General features: G+C 43.0%; 1 long non-coding RNA gene across 1 annotated transcript in view; it reads left to right on the forward strand.

The window, feature by feature from the left end:
* The first annotated feature begins 23,446 nt into the window (after nt 1-23,446).
* The window catches only part of LOC142760777 (uncharacterized), a 409,581-nt gene continuing 408,051 nt past the window's right edge, over nt 23,447-24,976 (forward strand). The window contains exon 1 of the long non-coding RNA XR_012883395.1: nt 23,447-23,464. This is a non-coding gene — a long non-coding RNA (uncharacterized LOC142760777). The remainder of the gene's footprint in view (nt 23,465-24,976) is intronic.

Here is a 24,976-nt window from a genome sequence, read left to right on the forward strand (position 1 = left end):
GCTTCTAATTGTACCTGTGTCCTTGCGACACAGGTACAATTATAGTGCAGGAGGAGGGGGCACTGGCGTCCCCCTCTGAGCTCCGCCCGGGGCACATGCCCCGCCTGCCCCCCCTAGCTACGCCCCTGGGTTTATAACCAGCTACCACTCAAGGTGGTTACAAATGAGGGAAATTTTTAAACGATATTGGCCCATTTTATTGACAGACCCTACACTGGAGAGATTCATCACCAGACACCCAAGCATTACAGCAAGACGCTCTAAAAACCTGAGGCACCACCTGGTGAGGAGCCACTACAATCCAATCAGAACCAAGTATCCTTTTGGGACTAAGGGCCCGAAATGGGTCTGTAATCCTTGTGGACACTGCATTGCATGTCCAAATATAGAGAAGGCATCAACATTCATGAATGCCTCAGGTACAAAAATATACTACATCACCTATTCAATAACCTGCACCACAAAAGCTGTAGTGTATTATGCGGTATGTCCCTGTCCAAAAATCTATGTTGGCCTTACATCCAGAGAATTGAAGGTCCGAGTAAGGGAACATATGCCCGACATCAAGCGAGCGACAGAAGTGGACAATTTGGAAGGTCTCAAACCAGTAGTCCGACATTTCAGATTACATCATTCCTGTGATCCATCTCAAATAAAGGTGAGGGGGATTGACCACATCATATCGGGTATGAGGGGAGGTGCTGTTAAACATAAGCTGGCACAATGTGAGACTCGTTGGATATGGACCCTTGGGACAATGTATCCACATGGCTTGAATGAATATCTGAGCTTCGCTCCGTTTCCATAACCATTGACTCCTAGCGGGTCCGGGTATCACCATGTCAGGTTTGAAGGGCTCTTGCGGTGCCAAAAGAGTGAAAATCCCCCAAAAGTGACCCCATTTGGGAAACTACACACCTTAAGGAAATTATCTAGGGTATAGTGAGCATTTTGACCGCACAGGTTTTTTACAGAAATTATTAGAAGTAGGCCCTGAAAATGACAATCTAAATTTTTTCAGAGAAAATGTAGGTTTAGCAAATTTTTTCTCATTTCCACAAGGACTGAAGGAGAAAAAACACAGCAAAATTTGTAAAGCAATTTCTCCCGAGTAAAACAATACCCCACATGTGGTAATAACCGGCTGTTTGGACACACGGCAGGGCTTAGAAGGGAAATAGCGCTATTTGTCTTTTGGAGATCACATTTAGCAGGAATGGTTTGCGGAGGCCAGGTCGCATTTGCAGAGCCCCTGAGGGGACAAAACAATGAAAACGCCCATAAGGTGAACCCATTTAGGAAACTACACCTCTTGAGGAATTCATCTAGGGGTGTAGTAAGCATTTTCACACCACAGATGTTTCTTAGAATTTATTAGAATTGGGCAGTGAAAAAAACAACAATCCTTTTTCTTCAATAAGACGTGGCTTTAGCGCAAATTTTTCATTTTCTCAGCAAATAAAGGAAAAAAAGAACCCAACATTTGTAAAGCAATTTCTCCCAAGTACGGCAATACCCCATATGTGGTCATAAACTTCTGTTTGGGCACACGGCAGGGCTCAGAAGGGAAGGAGGGCCATTTGGAGTGCAGATGTTGCTGGATTGGTCTCTGGGCGCCTGTGGGCCAAAAACAGTAGAAACCCCCCAGAAGTGACTCAATTTTGGAAACTACCCCTCAATGCATTTACCTAGGGGTGTAGTAAGCATTTTAACCCTGCAGATGTTTTGTAGAAATTAGTGTGCACTCGATGTTGCAGAGTGAAAATGGGATTTTTTCCATAGATATGCCAATATGTGGTGCCCAGCTTGTGCCACCATAACAAGACATGCTCTCTAATTATTATGCAGTGTTTCCCGGTTTTAGAAACACCCTACATGGATGGGGCACTAATCTTTTGCCTGGACATTCGACCAGGCTTAGGAGTGAAGGCGTACCATGTAAAATTGAGGCCTAATTTGGCCATTTACAAAGTATTGGTTGACAATTGCAGAGGCTCAGATGTGAAATAATAAAAAGAAACCCCTGAGAAGTGACCCCATTTGGAAACTACACCCCTCAAGGCATTTATTAAGGGGTGTAGTGAGCATTTTCACCCCACAGGTCTTTTCCATAAATGATTGCACTGCGGATGGTGCATATTAAAAATTTATATTTTTCCCTAGATATGCCATTTCAGTGGCAAATATGTCATACTCAGATTATGCCACTGGAGACACACACCCCAAAAATTGTTAAAAGGGTTCTCCCGGGTATGACAATGCCATATATGTGGAAGGAAACTGCTGTTTGGGCACACTGTAGGGTTCGGAGCGGAGGGAGCGCCATTTGCCTTTTGGAGAGCGGATTTTGCTTGGTAGTAGATTTGTTTGATTATTGCTGGTGTTTCCATTTATAATGTGGGGGTACATGTAAGCTGGGCAGAGGACATCAGGGGCATAGTCAGGTGGCATAATAACGGGGTAAAGAAAACAATAAAATAATTCATAGATGTGTGTTACGCTGTGACACAATCCTTTCTGCACAGGCCGGTGTTGCATTTATATATGGCATCCTTTTTTATGCCCCTTTTGGTCCACACTCCGCACCTTTGCAGTTTGGGGAATTTTGCTGGGAAAGTGTTGTCCTGGTATAATACGGGCGCCATCGATTCCAGCAGATATGTTTGGGCCCTCCCTTTCCTGGTTCCCTAATTTTAGGTCCTTGATAAATCGCCTCTTGAAACAGAAGAAATGTTCCCCTCGGGCCGGCACAACTTCATATTTTTTATTTCCTGACTTATTGGAGCCTTAATTAATTTTATTTTTTCAAAGACATAGTGGTATGAGGGCTTTTATATGCGGGACGAGCTGTAGCGATTATTGGTACCATTTTGGGGTACATGCGACTTTTTGATCACCTTTTCTTCTATTTTTTGGGAAGCCAGGTAAAGAAAAAAACGCAATTCTGCCATGGTTTTTTTTTAGTTTTTTTTTATACACTATGTGTTATAAACTAGATGTTCACGTTATTCTGCGGGTCAATACGATTCCGGCGATACCTAATTTATAGAACTTTTTTATATTTTACAACTTTTTGCACAATAAAATTACTTTTGTAAAAAGAATGTATTTTTTCTGTCGCCAAGTTGTGAGAACCATAACTTTTAATTTGTTTGTCGATGGAGCTGTATGAGGGCTTGTTTTTTGCAAGACAAGCGATAGTTTTTATAGGTACCATTTTTGGATAGGTGCGACTTTTTGATCACTTTTTATTCCAAGATTTGTAGGGCAAAGTAACCAAAAAACAAAAACTCTGATATAGTTTTTTACGGTTTTTTTTTACGCCGTTCACCGCGTGCAATAAATAATATAATATTTTAAAACCTCAGGTCGTTACGGTCGCGGTGATACCAAATACGTATGGTTTATTATTATTTTTCAATAATAAAGGACTTGATAAGGGAAAAAGGGCGATTGTATTTTATTTTATTACTTGAAACTTTTATTGTTCTCAAACTTTTATTTTTTTCACTTTTTTTTACACTTTTTTAATACTTTTTTTTTTACACTTTTTTTCAAGTCCCACTAGGGGACTTGAAGTTCCAACTGTCTGATGGTTTTTTTCTAATACATTGCATTACCTACGTAGTGCAATGTGTTAGATCTGTCAGTTATTCACTGACAGAAAGCCGGTTAGGCTTCGCCTCCCGGCGGGGCCTAATCAGCTTCCGTAATGGTAGAGCAGGAGGCCATTGTGTCTCCTTTTGCCATAGCAGCAGTCGCCAGTCCCGATTGCCTGTCAGGGCTGGCGATCTGCTAGTAACCGCTACGATGCAGCAATCGCTTTCGATTGCTGCATCGAAGGGGTTAATGTCAGGGATCGGAGCTAGCTCCGGTTCCTGCCGTTACAGGTGGATGTCAGCTGTAACATACAGCTGACTTCCACTGCTGATGATGCTGGATCAGCTCCTGAGCCGGCGCCATCTTGCCGGCGGCTACGGAAGCCGATCAGGCTTCGCCGCCGGAAGGATCTTGATGGGCTTCCGTGCTAGGCAGATCGGGAGGCCAGTATTAGCTCTCTGGTTGCCATTGCAGCCACCGGAACCCCGGCAATTTCATTGCTGGGGTTCTGATGAGCTACAAACAGCTTAAATGTAGCGATCACGTTTGAACGCTGCATTGAAGGGGTTAATGGCAGGGATCGAAGCTAATTTCGTTCCACGCAATTACAGCCGGATGTCAGCTGTAAGATACAGCTAAGATCCGGCGATGATCCGGTGCCAAACATTTGTCGCAAGTATACAACATTTTGCGGGAAGCACTGGCTTTCCATGACGTATACTTACGACAAATGTCGGGAAGGGGTTAAAGTCAAGTTAAAGATCACTATATCTGTACATAGAAGCTGACATATTGCAGAACAATTATATTAATAGTGTCACTTAAATTCATTGTGTAAAACTGTCACTTATGTATTTAAAGGGGTCGTCTCATCATAACAACTTTACCTTGAAACAACGTATTCTTTTTATTCCGGACACTACAGACACTGACCAATAGGCGACTATTTTTCTAGACTGTGCTCCATTTATAATTCAAGTGTCTTCTTTTGGGGCCCCTCAGGTAGCATGGCACCAGTGAGGCTTTTACCTCTGCAACTCCTATTATTAAGCCCTTGATGATTATACACAGTTCAGCCATAAAATTAACCCCTTAAGCCTCCATAAAATAAATGTACGTAATGGATTGCTTTACATAGGGCCACCGTGACGTACTATTCCATCATGGTGATTGTGTGGGCACAGGAGGAGCCCGGCTGTGATTGAAACCTCTGATCTTGACCATTTAACCTCTTAGATGGTGCAGTCAATGGCCACCGCAGCATTTAAGTGGGTAGACAGCGGGAGGCGGCTCCCTCAGTTACTCCATAAGTACGCTGTGATTTTATCATGGGGCTGTCAGTACGCTGACTACAGAACACAGTGGAAGGTAAAAACAGCAAAAAAAAATCACAGAGAGGACCACCACTGAAAACTCCTGAGAGTGCCTAGAGTTAATACAATTGTGGTCAGGTCTCTACAGATACAATACACAGCTACCGATGATGTGGTATCCGGCATCTGACACACTTATTGGTTCCCTATCTGTTGACACACGTTGGCAGCTCATGTCATGAGAAGCCTCATGGACTACACTCTGGGCGTTCGTATCATGGTGGACACGTGATACTCCCACCAGTGACACATGCTTGATAGACGTCTGCACCGTGCAATGGTACCGCTCATCATCACATCCGGGGCAGTACTTTATGACATCAGATGCTATTTGTATTATGTGCAGGGAATACTCCTCTATCCCCTGCACCATTATGGACTGACATCGGGTGGCCAGCTAAACTATGCGGCTGACTTCTTTCTACACCGGGGACATACAAGTACTATTGCTGTGATCAGTGCAACTTTATTTTGTACTGGTCCTTCTTTTTGGAATATCTAAATATATAATTATTGTCATGATCAATACAACCTTCTGTACTGTTCCTTATCTTTGAAACGTATATTTACCCAAACAACAATTATCTCACACGTCTACTACTGTATACTCAGGATCTGATTGGTATGGCCAGTAACTATATTTGTTTCCCTTATGAACTATAACCTTCAGACATAGGGAATGGCATTGGAATTGGATGTTTTTGGTCACCATTTCTTTGGTCCCACTAATAATTATCCGGGTGGATCTAGCGTATAATAGGTACTGTAGGCTCGAGTGTTGGATTGCTGTTATCAGAGCAGCTATCCTGCAGTGGTGGGCAGGGTTTAAGTAGAGTATAACAGATTGAGTTCCCAGCATTATCATTCCCTTACCCCCTACAACATTACGAATTATATTCACTTGGGACTGGTGTTGTTTTATTAAATTTCTTTTGATTCCCTTGATTTTTTTTGCTGTTTTTGACATTCCACTATGTTCTGCATAAAGCTTAGTGTCAGCTGCGTTGTCTGTACTGTGACTTCTTTATCATAACAGAGCCATACCAGGCCCTCATACACCCTATGTGCTTCCGCAATAGAATCTATAAAACATAAAAGGGCCGAGCAGTGCTCCGGCGTCTTTTCGCAAATCACACTAGCTGGAATCGCAAATGCAAAAGTTTACCATATTAATCAATTGGTAAACATTTGCGGAATCAGGAGATAACGCCTTTTCTCCTCGTCCTTCTTTTTTGCTCTAGTCCCTCTTCCCCTGATCCAGATAGAACTTCTCCAAGGGGAGGAGGGAGAACATCTCCACATACTCATCCTTCCCTATACGTTTCCTGACCTCCTGCTTAAGATGGGCCCCGATCCCTCGAAGCAGACATACACAGCCAACTGATCCCCGTTTACCTAATTAGGTGCCTCAGTCTGGACTGAGACCGCAACCGCCTCATGACTCACCAGAAGAGGGTTAACAAGGGAAAATGTGGAAAAACCGCCCTCCTACCCAGACTTTACAGGACCGCCCACGCGAAAACCTGGGATGGACCCGCACCCTTCACCAAGGAACCGCCCCACTCCCTATATACTATATAGCCTCCCCTGTAGCTATAGCCCACCCCTGTATATGGTGCTCTATAGACAGCCCACTCCAGTATATAGCCCCCCTGTAGATATAGTCGCCCAGTATATAGCCCAGCCCTGTAGATATAGCCCCCCTGTAGATATATTCCCCCTGTATATAGCCCCCCTCTGTAGATATAGCCCCCCTGTGTATAGCCCCCCTCTGTAGATATAGCCCCCCTGTGTATAGCCCACCCCTGTAGATATAGCAGCCCTGTGTATAGCCCAGCCCTGTATATAGCCCCCCTGTAGATATAGCCCCGCTCTGTAGATATAGCCCCCCTGTAGATATAGCCCCCCTGTAGATATATTCCCCCTCTGTAGATATAGCCCCCCTGTAGATATAGCCCCCCTGTAGATATATTCCCCCTGTATATAGCCTAGCCCTGTAGATATAGTTCCCCTGTAGATAGACACCCCCCGTAGACAAAGTCCCCCCCGTGTAGACAAAGTCCCCCCTCCCCCCGCAGATACAGCCGCATAGTTCTATTACATTTAAAAAAATAAAAATAAACAAATATTCAAACTCACCTTATTCCCGCTCCCACGCCGTCCGGCAGCCATGGAGACCTGCTCTCTTCTGCGCAGGTCTCCAGGGGGTTGAACACAGCGTCTATGAAAGGCGCTGATTGGCTGGGCAGGATGACTTTCCCTGCCAGTCAGTCAGCGCCTTTCATCGACGGAAGCGTCACTGGTACAAAAGTTACCAGTCGCTTCATTTGCGCAGAGGCGCTGAACGGCCGGGCACGGAACGTGCCCGGTCATTCATTGCTTCTAATTGTACCTGTGTCCTTGCGACACAGGTACAATTATAGTGCAGGAGGAGGGGGCACTGGCGTCCCCCTCTGAGCTGCGCCCGGGGCACGTGCCCCGCCTGCCCCCCCTAGCTACGCCCCTGGGTTTATAACCAGCTACCACTCAAGGTGGTTACAAATGAGGGAAATTTTTAAACGATATTGGCCCATTTTATTGACAGACCCTACACTGGAGAGATTCATCACCAGACACCCAAGCATTACAGCAAGACGCTCTAAAAACCTGAGGCACCACCTGGTGAGGAGCCACTACAATCCAATCAGAACCAAGTATCCTTTTGGGACTAAGGGCCCGAAATGGGTCTGTAATCCTTGTGGACACTGCATTGCATGTCCAAATATAGAGAAGGCATCAACATTCACGAATGCCTCAGGTACAAAAATATACTACATCACCTATTCAATAACCTGCACCACAAAAGCTGTAGTGTATTATGCGGTATGTCCCTGTCCAAAAATCTATGTTGGCCTTACATCCAGAGAATTGAAGGTCCGAGTAAGGGAACATATGCCCGACATCAAGCGAGCGACAGAAGTGGACAATTTGGAAGGTCTCAAACCAGTAGTCCGACATTTCAGATTACATCATTCCTGTGATCCATCTCAAATAAAGGTGAGGGGGATTGACCACATCATATCGGGTATGAGGGGAGGTGCTGTTAAACATAAGCTGGCACAATGTGAGACTCGTTGGATATGGACCCTTGGGACAATGTATCCACATGGCTTGAATGAATATCTAAGCTTCGCTCCGTTTCTATAACCATTGACTCCTAGCGGGTCCGGGTATCACCATGTCAGGTTTGAAGGGCTCTTGCGGTGCCAAAAGAGTGAAAATCCCCCAAAAGTGACCCCATTTGGGAAACTACACACCTTAAGGAAATTATCTAGGGTATAGTGAGCATTTTGACCGCACAGGTTTTTTACAGAAATTATTAGAAGTAGGCCCTGAAAATGACAATCTAAATTTTTTCAGAGAAAATGTAGGTTTAGCAAATTTTTTCTCATTTCCACAAGGACTGAAGGAGAAAAAACACAGCAAAATTTGTAAAGCAATTTCTCCCGAGTAAAACAATACCCCACATGTGGTAATAACCGGCTGTTTGGACACACGGCAGGGCTTAGAAGGAAAATAGCGCTATTTGTCTTTTGGAGATCACATTTAGCAGGAATGGTTTGCGGAGGCCAGGTCGCATTTGCAGAGCCCCTGAGGGGACAAAACAATGAAAATGCCCATAAGGTGAACCCATTTAGGAAACTACACCTCTTGAGGAATTCATCTAGGGGTGTAGTAAGCATTTTCACACCACAGATGTTTCTTAGAATTTATTAGAATTGGGCAGTGAAAAAAACAACAATCCTTTTTCTTCAATAAGACGTGGCTTTAGCGCAAATTTTTCATTTTCTCAGCAAATAAAGGAAAAAAAGAACCCAACATTTGTAAAGCAATTTCTCCCAAGTACGGCAATACCCCATATGTGGTCATAAACTTCTGTTTGGGCACACGGCAGGGCTCAGAAGGGAAGGAGGGCCATTTGGAGTGCAGATGTTGCTGGATTGGTCTCTGGGCGCCTGTGGGCCAAAAACAGTAGAAACCCCCCAGAAGTGACCCAATTTTGGAAACTACCCCTCAATGCATTTACCTAGGGGTGTAGTAAGCATTTTAACCCTGCAGATGTTTTGTAGAAATTAGTGTGCACTCGATGTTGCAGAGTGAAAATGGGATTTTTTCCATAGATATGCCAATATGTGGTGCCCAGCTTGTGCCACCATAACAAGACATGCTCTCTAATTATTATGCAGTGTTTCCCGGTTTTAGAAACACCCTACATGGATGGGGCACTAATCTTTTGCCTGGACATTCGACCAGGCTTAGGAGTGAAGGCGTACCATGTAAAATTGAGGCCTAATTTGGCCATTTACAAAGTATTGGTTGACAATTGCAGAGGCTCAGATGTGAAATAATAAAAAGAAACCCCTGAGAAGTGACCCCATTTGGAAACTACACCCCTCAAGGCATTTATTAAGGGGTGTAGTGAGCATTTTCACCCCACAGGTCTTTTCCATAAATGATTGCACTGCGGATGGTGCATATTAAAAATTTATATTTTTCCCTAGATATGCCATTTCAGTGGCAAATATGTCATACTCAGATTATGCCACTGGAGACACACACCCCAAAAATTGTTAAAAGGGTTCTCCCGGGTATGACAATGCCATATATGTGGAAGGAAACTGCTGTTTGGGCACACTGTAGGGTTCGGAGCGGAGGGAGCGCCATTTGCCTTTTGGAGAGCGGATTTTGCTTGGTAGTAGATTTGTTTGATTATTGCTGGTGTTTCCATTTATAATGTGGGGGTACATGTAAGCTGGGCAGAGGACATCAGGGGCATAGTCAGGTGGCATAATAACGGGGTAAAGAAAACAATAAAATAATTCATAGATGTGTGTTACGCTGTGACACAATCCTTTCTGCACAGGCCGGTGTTGCATTTATATATGGCGTCCTTTTTTATGCCCCTTTTGGTCCACACTCCGCACCTTTGCAGTTTGGGGAATTTTGCTGGGAAAGTGTTGTCCTGGTATAATACGGGCGCCCTCGATTCCAGCAGATATGTTTGGGCCCTCCCTTTCCTGGTTCCCTAATTTTAGGTCCTTGATAAATCGCCTCTTGAAACAGAAGAAATGTTCCCCTCGGGCCGGCACAACTTCATATTTTTTATTTCCTGACTTATTGGAGCCTTAATTAATTTTATTTTTTCAAAGACATAGTGGTATGAGGGCTTTTATATGCGGGACGAGCTGTAGCGATTATTGGTACCATTTTGGAGTACATGCGACTTTTTGATCACCTTTTCTTCTATTTTTTGGGAAGCCAGGTAAAGAAAAAAACGCAATTCTGCCATGGTTTTTTTTTAGTTTTTTTTTATACACCATGTGTTATAAACTAGATGTTCACGTTATTCTGCGGGTCAATACGATTCCGGCGATACCTAATTTATAGAACTTTTTTATATTTTACAACTTTTTGCACAATAAAATTACTTTTGTAAAAAGAATGTATTTTTTCTGTCGCCAAGTTGTGAGAACCATAACTTTTAATTTGTTTGTCGATGGAGCTGTATGAGGGCTTGTTTTTTGCAAGACAAGCGATAGTTTTTATAGGTACCATTTTTGGATAGGTGCGACTTTTTGATCACTTTTTATTCCAAGATTTGTAGGGCAAAGTAACCAAAAAAGAAAAACTCTGATATAGTTTTTTACGTTTTTTTTTTACGCCGTTCACCGCGTGCAATAAATAATATAATATTTTAAAACCTCAGGTCGTTACGGTCGCGGTGATACCAAATACGTATGGTTTATTATTATTTTTCAATAATAAAGGACTTGATAAGGGAAAAAGGGCGATTGTATTTTATTTTATTACTTGAAACTTTTATTGTTCTCAAACTTTTATTTTTTTCACTTTTTTTTACACTTTTTTAATACTTTTTTTTTTACACTTTTTTTCAAGTCCCACTAGGGGACTTGAAGTTCCAACTGTCTGATGTTTTTTTTCTAATACATTGCATTACCTACGTAGTGCAATGTGTTAGATCTGTCAGTTATTCACTGACAGAAAGCCGGTTAGGCTTCGCCTCCCGGCGGGGCCTAATCAGCTTCCGTAATGGTAGAGCAGGAGGCCATTGTGTCTCCTTTTGCCATAGCAGCAGTCGCCAGTCCCGATTGCCTGTCAGGGCTGGCGATCTGCTAGTAACCGCTACGATGCAGCAATCGCTTTCGATTGCTGCATCGAAGGGGTTAATGTCAGGGATCGGAGCTAGCTCCGGTTCCTGCCGTTACAGGTGGATGTCAGCTGTAACATACAGCTGACTTCCACTGCTGATGATGCTGGATCAGCTCCTGAGCCGGCGCCATCTTGCCGGCGGCTACGGAAGCCGATCAGGCTTCGCCGCCGGAAGGATCTTGATGGGCTTCCGTGCTAGGCAGATCGGGAGGCCAGTATTAGCTCTCTGGTTGCCATTGCAGCCACCGGAACCCCGGCAATTTCATTGCTGGGGTTCTGATGAGCTACAAACAGCTTAAATGTAGCGATCACGTTTGAACGCTGCATTGAAGGGGTTAATGGCAGGGATCGAAGCTAATTTCGTTCCACGCAATTACAGCCGGATGTCAGCTGTAAGATACAGCTAAGATCCGGCGATGATCCGGTGCCAAACATTTGTCGTAAGTATACAACATTTTGCGGGAAGCACTGGCTTTCCATGACGTATACTTACGACAAATGTCGGGAAGGGGTTAAAGTCAAGTTAAAGATCACTATATCTGTACATAGAAGCTGACATATTGCAGAACAATTATATTAATAGTGTCACTTAAATTCATTGTGTAAAACTGTCACTTATGTATTTAAAGGGGTCGTCTCATCATAACAACTTTACCTTGAAACAACGTATTCTTTTTATTCCGGACACTACAGACACTGACCAATAGGCGACTATTTTTCTAGACTGTGCTCCATTTATAATTCAAGTGTCTTGTTTTGGGGCCCCTTAGGTAGCAAGGCACCAGTGAGGCTTTTACCTCTGCAACTCCTATTATTAAGCCCTTGATGATTATACACAGTTCAGCCATAAAATTAACCCCTTAAGCCTCCATAAAATAAATGTACGTAATGGATTGCTTTACATAGGGCCACCGTGACGTACTATTCCATCATGGTGATTGTGTGGGCACAGGAGGAGCCCGGCTGTGATTGAAACCTCTGATCTTGACCATTTAACCTCTTAGATGGTGCAGTCAATGGCCACCGCAGCATTTAAGTGGGTAGACAGCGGGAGGCGGCTCCCTCTGTTACTCCATAAGTACGCTGTGATTTTATCATGGGGCTGTCAGTACGCTGACTACAGAACACAGTGGAAGGTAAAAACAGCAAAAAAAAATCACAGAGAGGACCACCACTGAAAACCCCTGAGAGTGCCTAGAGTTAATACAATTGTGGTCAGGTCTCTACAGATACAATACACAGCTACCGATGATGTGGTATCCGGCATCTGACACACTTATTGGTTCCCTATCTGTTGACACACGTTGGCAGCTCATGCCATGAGAAGCCTCATGGACTACACTCTGGGCGTTCGTATCATGGGAGACACGTGATACTCCCACCAGTGACACATGCTTGATAGACGTCTGCACCGTGCAATGGTACCGCTCATCATCACATCCGGGGCAGTACTTTATGACATCAGATGCTATTTGTATTATGTGCAGGGAATACTCCTCTATCCCCTGCACCATTATGGACTGACATCGGGTGGCCAGCTAAACTATGCGGCTGACTTCTTTCTACACCGGGGACATACAAGTACTATTGCTGTGATCAGTGCAACTTTATTTTGTACTGGTCCTTCTTTTTGGAATATCTAAATATATAATTATTGTCATGATCAATACAACCTTCTGTACTGTTCCTTATCTTTGAAACGTATATTTACCCAAACAACAATTATCTCACACGTCTACTACTGTATACTCAGGATCTGATTGGTATGGCCAGTAACTATATTTGTTTCCCTTATGAACTATAACCTTCAGACATAGGGAATGGCATTGGAATTGGATGTTTTTGGTCACCATTTCTTTGGTCCCACTAATAATTATCCGGGTGGATCTAGCGTATAATAGGTACTGTAGGCTCGAGTGTTGGATTGCTGTTATCAGAGCAGCTATCCTGCAGTGGTGGGCAGGGTTTAAGTAGAGTATAACAGATTGAGTTCCCAGCATTATCATTCCCTTACCCCCTACAACATTACGAATTATATTCACTTGGGACTGGTGTTGTTTTATTAAATTTCTTTTGATTCCCTTGATTTTTTTTGCTGTTTTTGACATTCCACTATGTTCTGCATAAAGCTTAGTGTCAGCTGCGTTGTCTGTACTGTGACTTCTTTATCATAACAGAGCCATACCAGGCCCTCATACACCCTATGTGCTTCCGCAATAGAATCTATAAAACATAAAAGGGCCGAGCAGTGCTCCGGCGTCTTTTCGCAAATCACACTAGCTGGAATCGCAAATGCAAAAGTTTACCATATTAATCAATTGGTAAACATTTGCGGAATCAGGAGATAACGCCTTTTCTCCTCGTCCTTCTTTTTTGCTCTAGTCCCTCTTCCCCTGATCCAGATAGAACTTCTCCAAGGGGAGGAGGGAGAACATCTCCACATACTCATCCTTCCCTATACGTTTCCTGACCTCCTGCTTAAGATGGGCCCCGATCCCTCGAAGCAGACATACACAGCCAACTGATCCCCGTTTACCTAATTAGGTGCCTCAGTCTGGACTGAGACCGCAACCGCCTCATGACTCACCAGAAGAGGGTTAACAAGGGAAAATGTGGAAAAACCGCCCTCCTACCCAGACTTTACAGGACCGCCCACGCGAAAACCTGGGATGGACCCGCACCCTTCACCAAGGAACCGCCCCACCATGTTCAGCAGGCACCCCACTGAGTCCCTCAGGCATCTACATACGACTCCTCCTGTGTTACCCCACAGCCCCTAGCGGCAGGGGGCGAACCTGACCTAAACAGTGATGGCACAAAGCACCAATAGTGATGCTTTTGAAAAGTATCAAAAAACTTTATTAAATATAGAGGACAAATGAATAAAAAGAGTCACACCATAGATATAGCAACATCTCCGGAGTGAAATACACAGGGTGAACACATGCCCATAACAATACGGATACATCTTATTTATAAAGTGCAAAGTGCTAAGCAATATATTAAATAAAGATATATACCATATATAATATAAATTGTCTTTGCAATACTGCAGGATGGATAAGGACATGGACAAGAAGCTAAATACAAGTAGTGATGGTCCTAGGATAGTTGCAACACATGTTCCAAAGAGTACAGCATATGAAATAACAAGCCGCAATATATAACCATCTGTATGACACAACCGGGATGGCGCCAACCACGACGCACGTTTCGGCACAGCCTTCGTCTGGGGGTGACATAATCTCCTAACAGGTATAATATAATAATATATATATTATATAATATATTATTATATTATATAATATAATATAAATTTCGGTGTAATAATAAAATTGATACTACAGTAAACTGGAGATGACCGCCCAACACTGAGAATATTACCCCTTAATGACAATATGCCTTTTTACGGCGGTCATTAACCCCTTAATGACCGCCGATAAGCCTTTTCACCACGGTCATTAGTTGGCTTTATTCTACAGCACCGCCATTCCACGGCGCTGCATCAGAATAAAGTAAACAGACCAGGGAACTGTCAAATCTCTCTGCTCTCAGCTGCCAGAGGTAGCTGAGGGCTGGGGGCATCCCTGCTCGACCGGGTGTGATCGATATTAGTATCGATCTCACCCGTTTAACCCTTCAGATGCGGTGCTGAATAGCGTGGACCGCATCTGAGTGGTTTTGGAAAGAGGGAGCTCCCTCTCATCCCACCGACACCCGGCGATGGGATCGCCGAGTGTCTGTGTTCCAGATGGCAGCCGGGGGTCTAATAAAGGCCCCCAGGTCTGCCTGTAGTGAATGCCTGCTAGGCTATGCCAGAGGCATGTCCTAGCAGGTGCCTGTCCATTTTAATCGGACAGACAGTAATACACTGCAATACAAAAGTATTACAAAAGTATTGCAGTGTATTATAATAGCGATTGGATGATCGCATATTAAAGTCCCCTAGTGTGGAAAAAAATATATGAAAAACCATCTTTTTCTCCTTACAAAATGCTTTACTATTAAAAAAACACAATAAAGCAAAAAAGTTACACATATTTGGTATCGCCGCGTCCGTAAAGACCCCGACTATAAAGCTGATAAGTTATTTAACCCGAACGGTGAACGCCGTAAAAAATAAAATAAAAAACAATGGAAAAATTGCTGTTTTCTGTTAATCATGACTTAAAAAAATGTGATAAAAAGTGATCAAAAACTCGCATCTACTCTTAAATGGTACCAATAAAAACTACAAGTCGTCCTGCAAAAACAAGCTCTCATACAACTGCATCTGTGGAACAATAAAATAGTTATGGCTCTCCAAATATGGAGACACAAGAACAAATAATTTTGAAAAAAAAGTGTTTTTACTGTGTAAGTAGTAAAACATACCAAATCTATACAAGTTTGGTATCTTTGCAATCGTAGCAACCCGCTGAATAAAGTTATTTGTAATTTATATCACACGGTAAACTACGTAGATTTAGGGTCCAAAAAAAGAGTGGTAAAATTTCAGGTTTTCTTCTATCCCCCCCCCCCCCAAAAAAAAAGTTAATAAAAGTTAATGAATAAATTATATGTACCCCAAAATGGTGCTATTAAAAACTACAACTTGTCCCGCAAAAAACAAGACCTTATACAGCTATGTCGACACACAAATAAAACAGTTATAGCTCTTTGAATTTGACAATGGAAAAACGTAAAAAATGGCTTGGTCATTAGGGCCCAGAATGCAAGCAGGGGGAAGGGGTTAAAGGCTATGGTCTCATGTTTACTTGATAAAGGGGTTCTGTTTCCCCTAAACCCGTTGTACCTCAAGAGACCCTCTATCTCTCTTTTATATGTGTGTTTTATTATGATCTATTGTTTTAGACAATGAATTATATATACTGCAGCAGCTTGTGATGTCACTGATGATGTCATAGACAGTATAAGTCGTTAGGTTCTATGTGCAGCTGGATTACACTCACTTTGCTTGATATTGGATCAGTGTGTATCCTACAGCTCACGATTTTTTGACCTTTTTCTACAATTTCTGGCAATGACATCTGGACCAGGACTGTGATTGACAGGTAAGATGCAGCATTTTATCATTAATTCTACATGTTACTGGATACATGAAATATATACGCTCTAGAAATCTCATATAAGGCCAGATTCACACTGGACATTACTGCAGCAATTTTTAACCACACCAACACCTCATCACAACTATATGATTGTAGAAGGATTTTTTTCTGGTGATTGTCGGGAGTTGGGTTTGCTTTTTTTTTTAGACAAATTTCAAGTTCTAGTACAATGTTTCTATTAATGCAAGTAACAACTGGACATGTGGATTTTACATTCAGATTTCAATGTTTCATATTTTCTCATTAAAGTTACAACTTAGTACAACACAGTATGTTCACACAGCCTATTTTCAGACGTTTCTCGGGCCGTAAACACCCCGAAAAATAGCTGAAAATACAGAGGCTGGACGCCTCCAAACATCTGCCCATTGATTTCAATGGAAAAAGCGGGCGGTTTGTTCCGATGGTGCATTTTACGTGGGCATTTGATAAAGTCAATAGAAAAAAGCTGTCAGTAATGTGGAATGTGACTTCTCAAGTATTTTCTAGAACAGACATGTCCGGAGAGATATCAGATCCTCTATAATTTTATACTTTTTCAGTTTTCAATATGACGTCTAATTTTTCTGCTAAGACTTTGTTTACATCTGTGTTGCAGGCTCTGTTAGTGGTTCTGCTCCTATGATAAAGGAGTACAGCGAAAATAGCAACGCACATGTGAACAGAGCCTTAGTTGGTAGAGGGAACTCATTTATATTATCTTCACTGTTTACATATTTTATTATATTCTAATTAAAATTAGATATTATTTGTATTTTCTCAGTTACAATGGAGAATTTGGGGAGTCATTTGGGGAGTCAGATTCTTCTGACTGTCTTCCATCTAGATAATTGTAGCTTATTAACCCCTTAAGGACACGGCCAATTTTAGCCTTGAGGACAGAGCAATTTTTTTTACATTTCCCTCTTTGCATCCCGACGCTCATAACGCTTTTATTTTTTGTACCACGTAGTTGTATGAGACTTTGTTTTTTGCGGGACGAGTTGTACTTTATGTACGTACCATTTTTTGGTACAAATACATTATCGTTTAATTTCTATACATTTTTAATTAGATTAAAATGCAGAAAAAAAGCAGTTGTGCAGCAGTTTTGATTTTTTTTTTTTTACACCATACACCGATCATCATAAATATTGGTATACATTTGTACTACAGGTTGTTACGGTCGTGGCGATACCAAATATGTCTATATTATTTCATGTTTTGGGACTTATATTTTAAAAAGTTGATTTATTATAAAAAATGTGTATTTCTGTGTATTTTATTTACTTTTTATTTATTTATTTACCATTATTTTTTTTTTAATCCCATAAAGGGATTTATCATTTTGATTTTGATTTTGTAACTGCAATGTACTAGCATAGATCTATATGGCAGTACATTTGCCTGTTACTGATCGTACACAGGCAGTTGTTAGGGCATACCTCAGTATGCCCGATTAACAGGAAATATGTTCAGACAGCCCTGGGGTCCTTCACTGGACCCTGGGCTGTCTGGCCATACGAGTTATGGGCTTTGATCGCGTCACAGTTATTTTCTGTGACGCGATCAATGTGCAGTCCCCTCTCCTTGAACGCCGCGATCAGCTGTCATCGCGGCGTTCAAAGGGTTAACAGCGGAGAGAAGATGTTTCTCTCCTCTCCGCTGTCAGAGCGGGGCCGTGGCTGTGTATTACAGCCGTTGCCCCGCTCTCGATCGCGCGCACAGACGCGCAGGGACGGCTGTCACACAGGACGAGTATGCTCGTCCTAATGCGCGAAGTGCTCGCCGCTCAGGATGAGCATACTCGTCCTGTGTCGGCAACCAGTTAAACAAGTTTACATGTGTGTACAAAAAGCTCATCTCTAATATATAAAACTATTATTAGACTAATATATCACCTATAAAGAATATCATTTTTCCAAATAAAAAAACATATCTTTGTTAAAAGTATACAAACATAAAAAAATAACAATCGATGGAACAAACCGGATTCAAGCCGGCATCAGCTGATCACATAAATACACACTCATAGATGTGACTCATACAAAATCCTCTATAATAGCTAGGGGAGAAAAATAGGAACAAATATTTACCAGATGGCTGTGAATAGTCTTAAAAAGCTACCGTATATTATCCTAATAAGGCTCAGCAGTAGCCAGGGCCGGCCTTGGGGGTGTGCGACCTGTGCCATTACATAGGGCGCATCGCTCCAGCAGGAGGAACGTGGCGCTGCGCTGGCTCCCTTCCACTGCTTGTGTTTTAGAAGCAGCCGGGCAACTCAGCAGCTGCCTTTCCGCCTGGGCGCTTCTCTCACTGGCGTGGCGTCTCTAGCAGCGACAGCGGACATGAGGGTGCCCATCATGGCCGGTGTCGCCGCTAGCAGCCGCTGTGGCTGCTACAGTGGTAGTGACGCCACATTTAATAGTATCTGCATCTTTAAGACGCAGATACTATTGAACACTATATCAGAGCGGAGAGTATCTGTCACAAAGTATTGCAGTTTTTTATGCATTTTTTTAAATGCATTTTTACCATACAACAATTATAGGCCATGTCCCTAAACATTCTGAAACTATCAGCATTGATTGTATAGTATCAAACCATGGCTATGGACAAAAGGAAATAGCAGCACCCGGTTGTCAATTTCTGCTTACATTTCCAGGAGTAATAAGGCCCTGTTCACACGGAGTTTTTTGCAGGAGGAAAATTCCTCCTGTAAAAACTGACCCTGGAGGTTTTCATGTTTGATGTGATTTTTGACGTGGTTTTTGACGTGGTTTTTGACGTGGTTTTTGAGGCGGTTTTCCAGGCGGTTTTTCAGGCTGTTTTTGCCGAGGTTTTCACACGCATGAGGCTGGGTTCACACAACCATCTTACGTCCATAATGTACGGAACGTATTTCGGCCGGAAGACCCGGACCGAAGACAGTGCAGGGAGCCGGGCTCCTAGCATCATAGTGATGTACGACACTAGGAGTCCCTGCCTCTGCGTGGAACTACTGTCCCGTACTGTAATCATGATTACAGTACGGGACAGTTGTCCTGCAGCGAGGCAGGGACTCCTAGCGTCGTACATCACTATGATGCTAGGACCCCGGCTCCCTGCACTGTCTTCGGTCCGGGTCTTCCGGCTGAAATACGTTCCGTACATTACAGACGTAACATGGTCGTGTGAACCCAGCCTGACATCCTTCTGTCAACGGATCTGTCACCATTGAAATGAATGGTGATGCAAACGGAACTTACTTCACACTTGCCTTTCCGTTGAGGTGTTCCCCTGACTGAAAGCACCGACGGAACCCCTGAGCAGAAACCACGCTGATGTGAACAGGCCCACATTAAAAAAAACATTGTTTTCTGTTTGCATCATCATTGACTTCAATGCTGATGGATCCGTTGCTAATGGGATTCCCTACACTGCGGTATTGGTTCAGTCGAAACGACAGAACCCTTTGCACAACGGGGACAAACAGAAACAATTAGCAACGGATCTGTCACCACTTCACACTTGCCTTTCCGTTGAGGGGTTCCCCTGACTGAAAGCACCGACGGAACCCCTCAGCGGAAACCACGCTGATGTGAACAGGCCCACATTAAAAAAAAAAAAAGTATACTTACTTCTTGAATCAATTTCCCAACATCAATGTCCATTCGGTGGTACACCTCTGCTGTCGTCATTTCTGTTCCTGAAATGTTAAAAAAAAATAAAAAAGAGATGACATACATGAACAACTGCATAACAAAATTAAAAAATTAAAAATAAAAAAATTGAAAAAAAAAATTGAAAAAAAAAATCTAAAAAAAAAATCAGAAAAAAAAATTAAAAAAAAAATTCTAAAAAAAAAAATGCACAGCTCCATACATGTATAGCATGTATGGAACATAGGAGCAAGTGCACTTACTTGTATTTGGATGCAGGACTTCGGTTTTCTGTATCCCTGAGTTCTGTCCACGATGTTTTTCAGCCTCCACGAGCAGACAGGAAATGACAGCCCCTTTCTGGGCTGGACTAGCAGCAGGAGACTGCAAGAAACTCCTCCAAAACTCTCGGCAATATACTCGTCAGAAAACACCTCACTAGTTCGAGGTGTTTTTTGACGTGTCCCCATTGCTTTCAATGCGGTTTTGGACGCGGAAACCGCATCAAGAAGGGTCATGTCCCTTCTTTTTGCCGCGAGGCGTTTTTTTTACTCGCGGTAAAAAAACGCCTCTGTCTCCCATTGAAATCAATGGGAGTCATTTTGGGTCGTTTTTGGCGCGTTTTCCGACGCGTTTTCCGCGTCAAAAAACGTGTCAAAAAACTCCGTGTGAACAGGGCCTAAAAGAGGAACGGCACAATGAAGCGCTCTATCATGGTCTCAGGTCCAGGTGTAGGAGGGCTGCTCAAAGAATAAGGAGAGCGCCCAATTAATGCCCAGCATAGAAAGTAGGAGAGTCCAAGGTAAGTGCCGAATATTTATTGTATCTCTACACAAGTTATATCACATATTTACTGGCTGGATGCTTTTTAGTAATCATGGATATTTTCTCTGGTACCGAAATCCAAGAAGCCAATTTCAGTTTTTTCAAATTGTCCCTCAGAAAATAAGGTTGTACTTCCTAATATTTCTCACTTCAATGCTGGGGGTGGAAGAATAGAAAAAATGTCCCTTGCAAAATGTACTGAGCGCTTATTACTGACAAGCTACAAACCTGTAATATATTAGGAAAAGAGACCAAGTGCCTGGAAACCCGATGTGGTCAACTATGGATCCAGACTAAGCTGCCACCTAAACTTATTTGTTGTCAGCAAACTTGGTGCATGCCCAGTATATTCATTACATGTATCCAAATTATATGTGTCCAGAGACGCCACAAAACAAAAAGAGAATCAGAAACTCCACATTTCTGCATGGTTTCCCTTTAAGGTTTGGTTTATATAGAGACATAACGTTTAGCTCCTTGGCCTTGATGTCAAATCTATACCAGGTCCCGCCAATCACCATATACCATATATAATCTGGACACCACAGACACAATAGGCTGGTTTTATGGAAAATGTGGTCCTAGGCAACAAGCAAATTAGACTCGCACCCACCCCATCCCACCACAAAATCTTTTTATACCGTTTTTTTTTATTTATCTGGTGGTCTAGGGCAGTGAAAGGGTTCAGTGTAAATTCACTGGTGGTTTAAGGATGTTAAGGGATTATTTTTAAATTATCTGGTCGTCTAGGGCAGTTAAGGGGGTGAAAAGTAAAATCAGGATTCCTCTAGGAGATGGGGCATTTGGGATTGGCATTTGTAAATTGCCCAGATTGTGACCCCCCTAATGCCAGTCATGGACACCAGGGCCTGGGTGTGACTGCGACCTCTTCACCCTTATAATTATGTTCTCTGGGTTTACACTAACATTACAAAATGTGTTCAATGTCTGACTCGTCCTGTGATAGAAAATGAAATGTGTGAAAGTAAATATATTATTATTCATTCTAGATATGGGCTTATTTTATGTTTATTCCGTTATGTATTTTACAGACATTTATAACATCTGATTATGTAGCACCAGTGACAGCCGACATGCTAGGATATATACTGTATATATGTAAGTATTATAGCAAATAACAACCTATAGAAATTCTATAATCTGATGTCATCCAGAATGTTCCTATAGAGACACATGACAAGACTGTGGGAACTAATTCCCCAATGTTGTTAAACCAGGGCCGGTCTTAGGGGTGTGCGACCTGTGCGGTTACACTGGGTGCATCACCTGTCACTACTGAATGGGGCGCCACTGGTCTTGATCTCTGGGGCACCCATTGCTTGAACTCTCAATCCCACTCTTCATGTAAAAAAAATAAAGGGCACTGCTCAGGGTGCAGATACATTCCCTTAATAATGGATTACATTACAGTGTGGCAGACAATATCTGTCTGGCGGTGTTATTTGGGCACTGTATGATTGCATTATTTAAGTACTATATTCTACGCCATAAAGCTGAATTCACACGCTGCAGATTTGCTGCGCGGTAAAATTCACAAGTGTTACAGGTGAATAGTTACAGTTTCAAAACCTTATCCACATGTAGCAAAAGTAAACGCTGTGAATTTTGCTGCAGCTCTATATTATTATAGACATGCTACATAAAGAGGATATTATGATATTAGTAATATATAAGGGACTTGTTATTTATGTAATTTCTTAATACATTGTTGGACTATGGAGGCAGTACACCGCGCACACAGTGTCTACATTACCGGTACTGCAGTCTGTGCGCCACATACTGGTCCGTCCACATGAAATTGCTGTGTACATGAGCCCCAATGTATATTTCCTTCATTGTTGGGTTGTCTATACTGAACACACGTCAGTCTGGAGAAATAAAACGACACAATTATTGTTTTTTCCAGAACACCTTAATATCGGCTGCCTGCTGCCAGGGGGACTCTCTGAAGCAATATTTCATCTATGCAAGGTGCGTCTATTATTAGTTACTATATGCAGTGTCCACCAATACCCTCCACAGTTAGAATGACACTTTTTGTATATGCTGGGTCAGAATGCCCCTTTTGTATGGCCCCACAGTAATGAAGCCCCCTTTTGTAAGCCCCGACTCAGTCCTTTTATTCCTCATATTAATAGTGCCCCCTTTGCGCCTATAAAATAAAATAAAAAATGATACTCACCTAATAGACGACCAACCGGGTTAGACATTCTGGTTAGACATTCTGCTTCCTACAAAATCAGTGGCCTGGCGCAGACGGAGTGATTTAGTGACATCATCATGTCTGGCCTCTGATATCATTAGTATACTCCCGGTGCCTCGTTGGCTACAGGTCTGAATTAGGCCATGGCCTATGAAATCATATGGCAGGGCAGGAACCCAATGGCTCCCTGCGCCGTTATTGTTTGTCCAATTTCAGGGGCGTATGGAGCCCCAGAGCTGTGGGCCACCACAAATCCCTGGACCCCTATTTACCCCTTTGGTAATCTTACACTGGTTGGGGAACTGGACTAGATGAAAATGTTGCCATTGATTGAGATTTGTCCTAATACATTGACTTTCTTTCTCCTAGAATTAATTCCTCATAAGAGTTAATGATAACCACACGTCCCAGGAGGCCAGATCAAAGATTAAGCAGAGCCCTCCACCTCACCTCACATAATGTTCTACATTCAGCCGGACAAATACAGTAGGAGAGTCCAAGGTCAGTGTATTTTATTAACTGTATCTCTAAATGATCGCATAGGGCGTATTACTGGTCAATACTGAAGAGGGCGCTACCACCATTGATGGCCTGGTCACCCTCAACTTACACTCCCGATCCGGCATTTAGGGCCCAAACCTATAATATAAAAAAAACAGAAAGATTCAATCCCTAGTTTATTGACTGGGTGATATTATTTGAGCACTGTAAGATTAAATAATTTTGACACTACATGGTGCATCTTAAGGGGGAGCACGTCACAGATACTGCACATGTCACCAATAAACCTAAGGCCGCACGTTAACGCTGGTAAACCGTCCCTTTATCTGCAAAATTGTGCGGCCATGAATTAATATACCCTTTATGGCCGCACGATTTTGCAAATTACAACAACTTACCTCCTATTCATTCTCTATGGGAGCGCCGGAAAAAGCAGAACACTGCACTCGGCTATCTCCGGCGCTCCCATAGAGAATGAATGGAGCGGCAGTGCGCATGAGTATGTAACCGGAATACGTGCGGTCACTAACAGGCTGTTTGACAGCCGCACTGAACATGGTGCCGGCGTGGTTGTTAGCTGCGTTGCAACCGTGTCAGGGACGCTCCGTGTGGCCTTACCCTTAGGCTGGATTCACACGAGCGTGTGCCTTTTGCGCACGCAAAAAACACGGCATTTTGCCTGCGCAAAATGCATTTGACAGCTCCGTGTGGCAGCAGCGTATGATGCACGGCTGTGTGCTTTTCGCGCAGCCGCCATCATTATGACACTCCATTTGGATGTTTGTAAACAGAAAAGCACGTGGCGCTTTTCTGTTTACATTCAGAGTTTGACAGCTGTTGCGCGAATCACGCTGGTCGCACGTTAGTGCTTCCGTGCGGCATGCATGGTTTTCACGCACCCATTGACTTCAATGGGTGCGTGATGCGCAAAAAACGCTCAAAGAACGGACATGGCATGACTTTTACGCAGCGGACTCATGCAGCATAAAAATCACGCACATGTCTGCACGGCCCCATAGACTATAGGTCCGTGCAACGCGCATGAAAATCACGCGCGTTGCACGGACGTATATCCCGTTCGTCTGAATAAGCCATTAGAGATAATATTTGTGGGGAGAGCAACTTGATTATAAAGGTAGGAACACACAGGGCGGATACGTAAAACCACACAGTGTATACGTACTGAGAACCGCAGGGAATTTCACCTGAAAAACAGCACCAAATTTTGGTGCAGTTTTTTGGGCGGAAAGACTGCAGAAATAAATTTTAAAAAAAGCTAATACTCCCGGCCGTAGTCCCTCTCCCTCTCTGAGCGTAGCCCGGCCTCCTGCGATGAGGCTGTAGTCCATGTGACCGCTGCAGCCTTTGATTGGCTGCAGCTGTCACATGGGATGCATCATCATCCCTGGAGGCCGGGCTACGCTCAGAACAGAATACGCATCGCTATGACTACGGCCGGGTGTATTACCTTTTTTTTTCTCATTAGGGATTAACGATAAGCAAAGTTTTTAT

The sequence above is a fragment of the Rhinoderma darwinii genome, chromosome 4 (genome assembly GCF_050947455.1).
Source record: "Rhinoderma darwinii isolate aRhiDar2 chromosome 4, aRhiDar2.hap1, whole genome shotgun sequence".
NCBI classification, from domain to species: domain Eukaryota; kingdom Metazoa; phylum Chordata; class Amphibia; order Anura; family Rhinodermatidae; genus Rhinoderma; species Rhinoderma darwinii.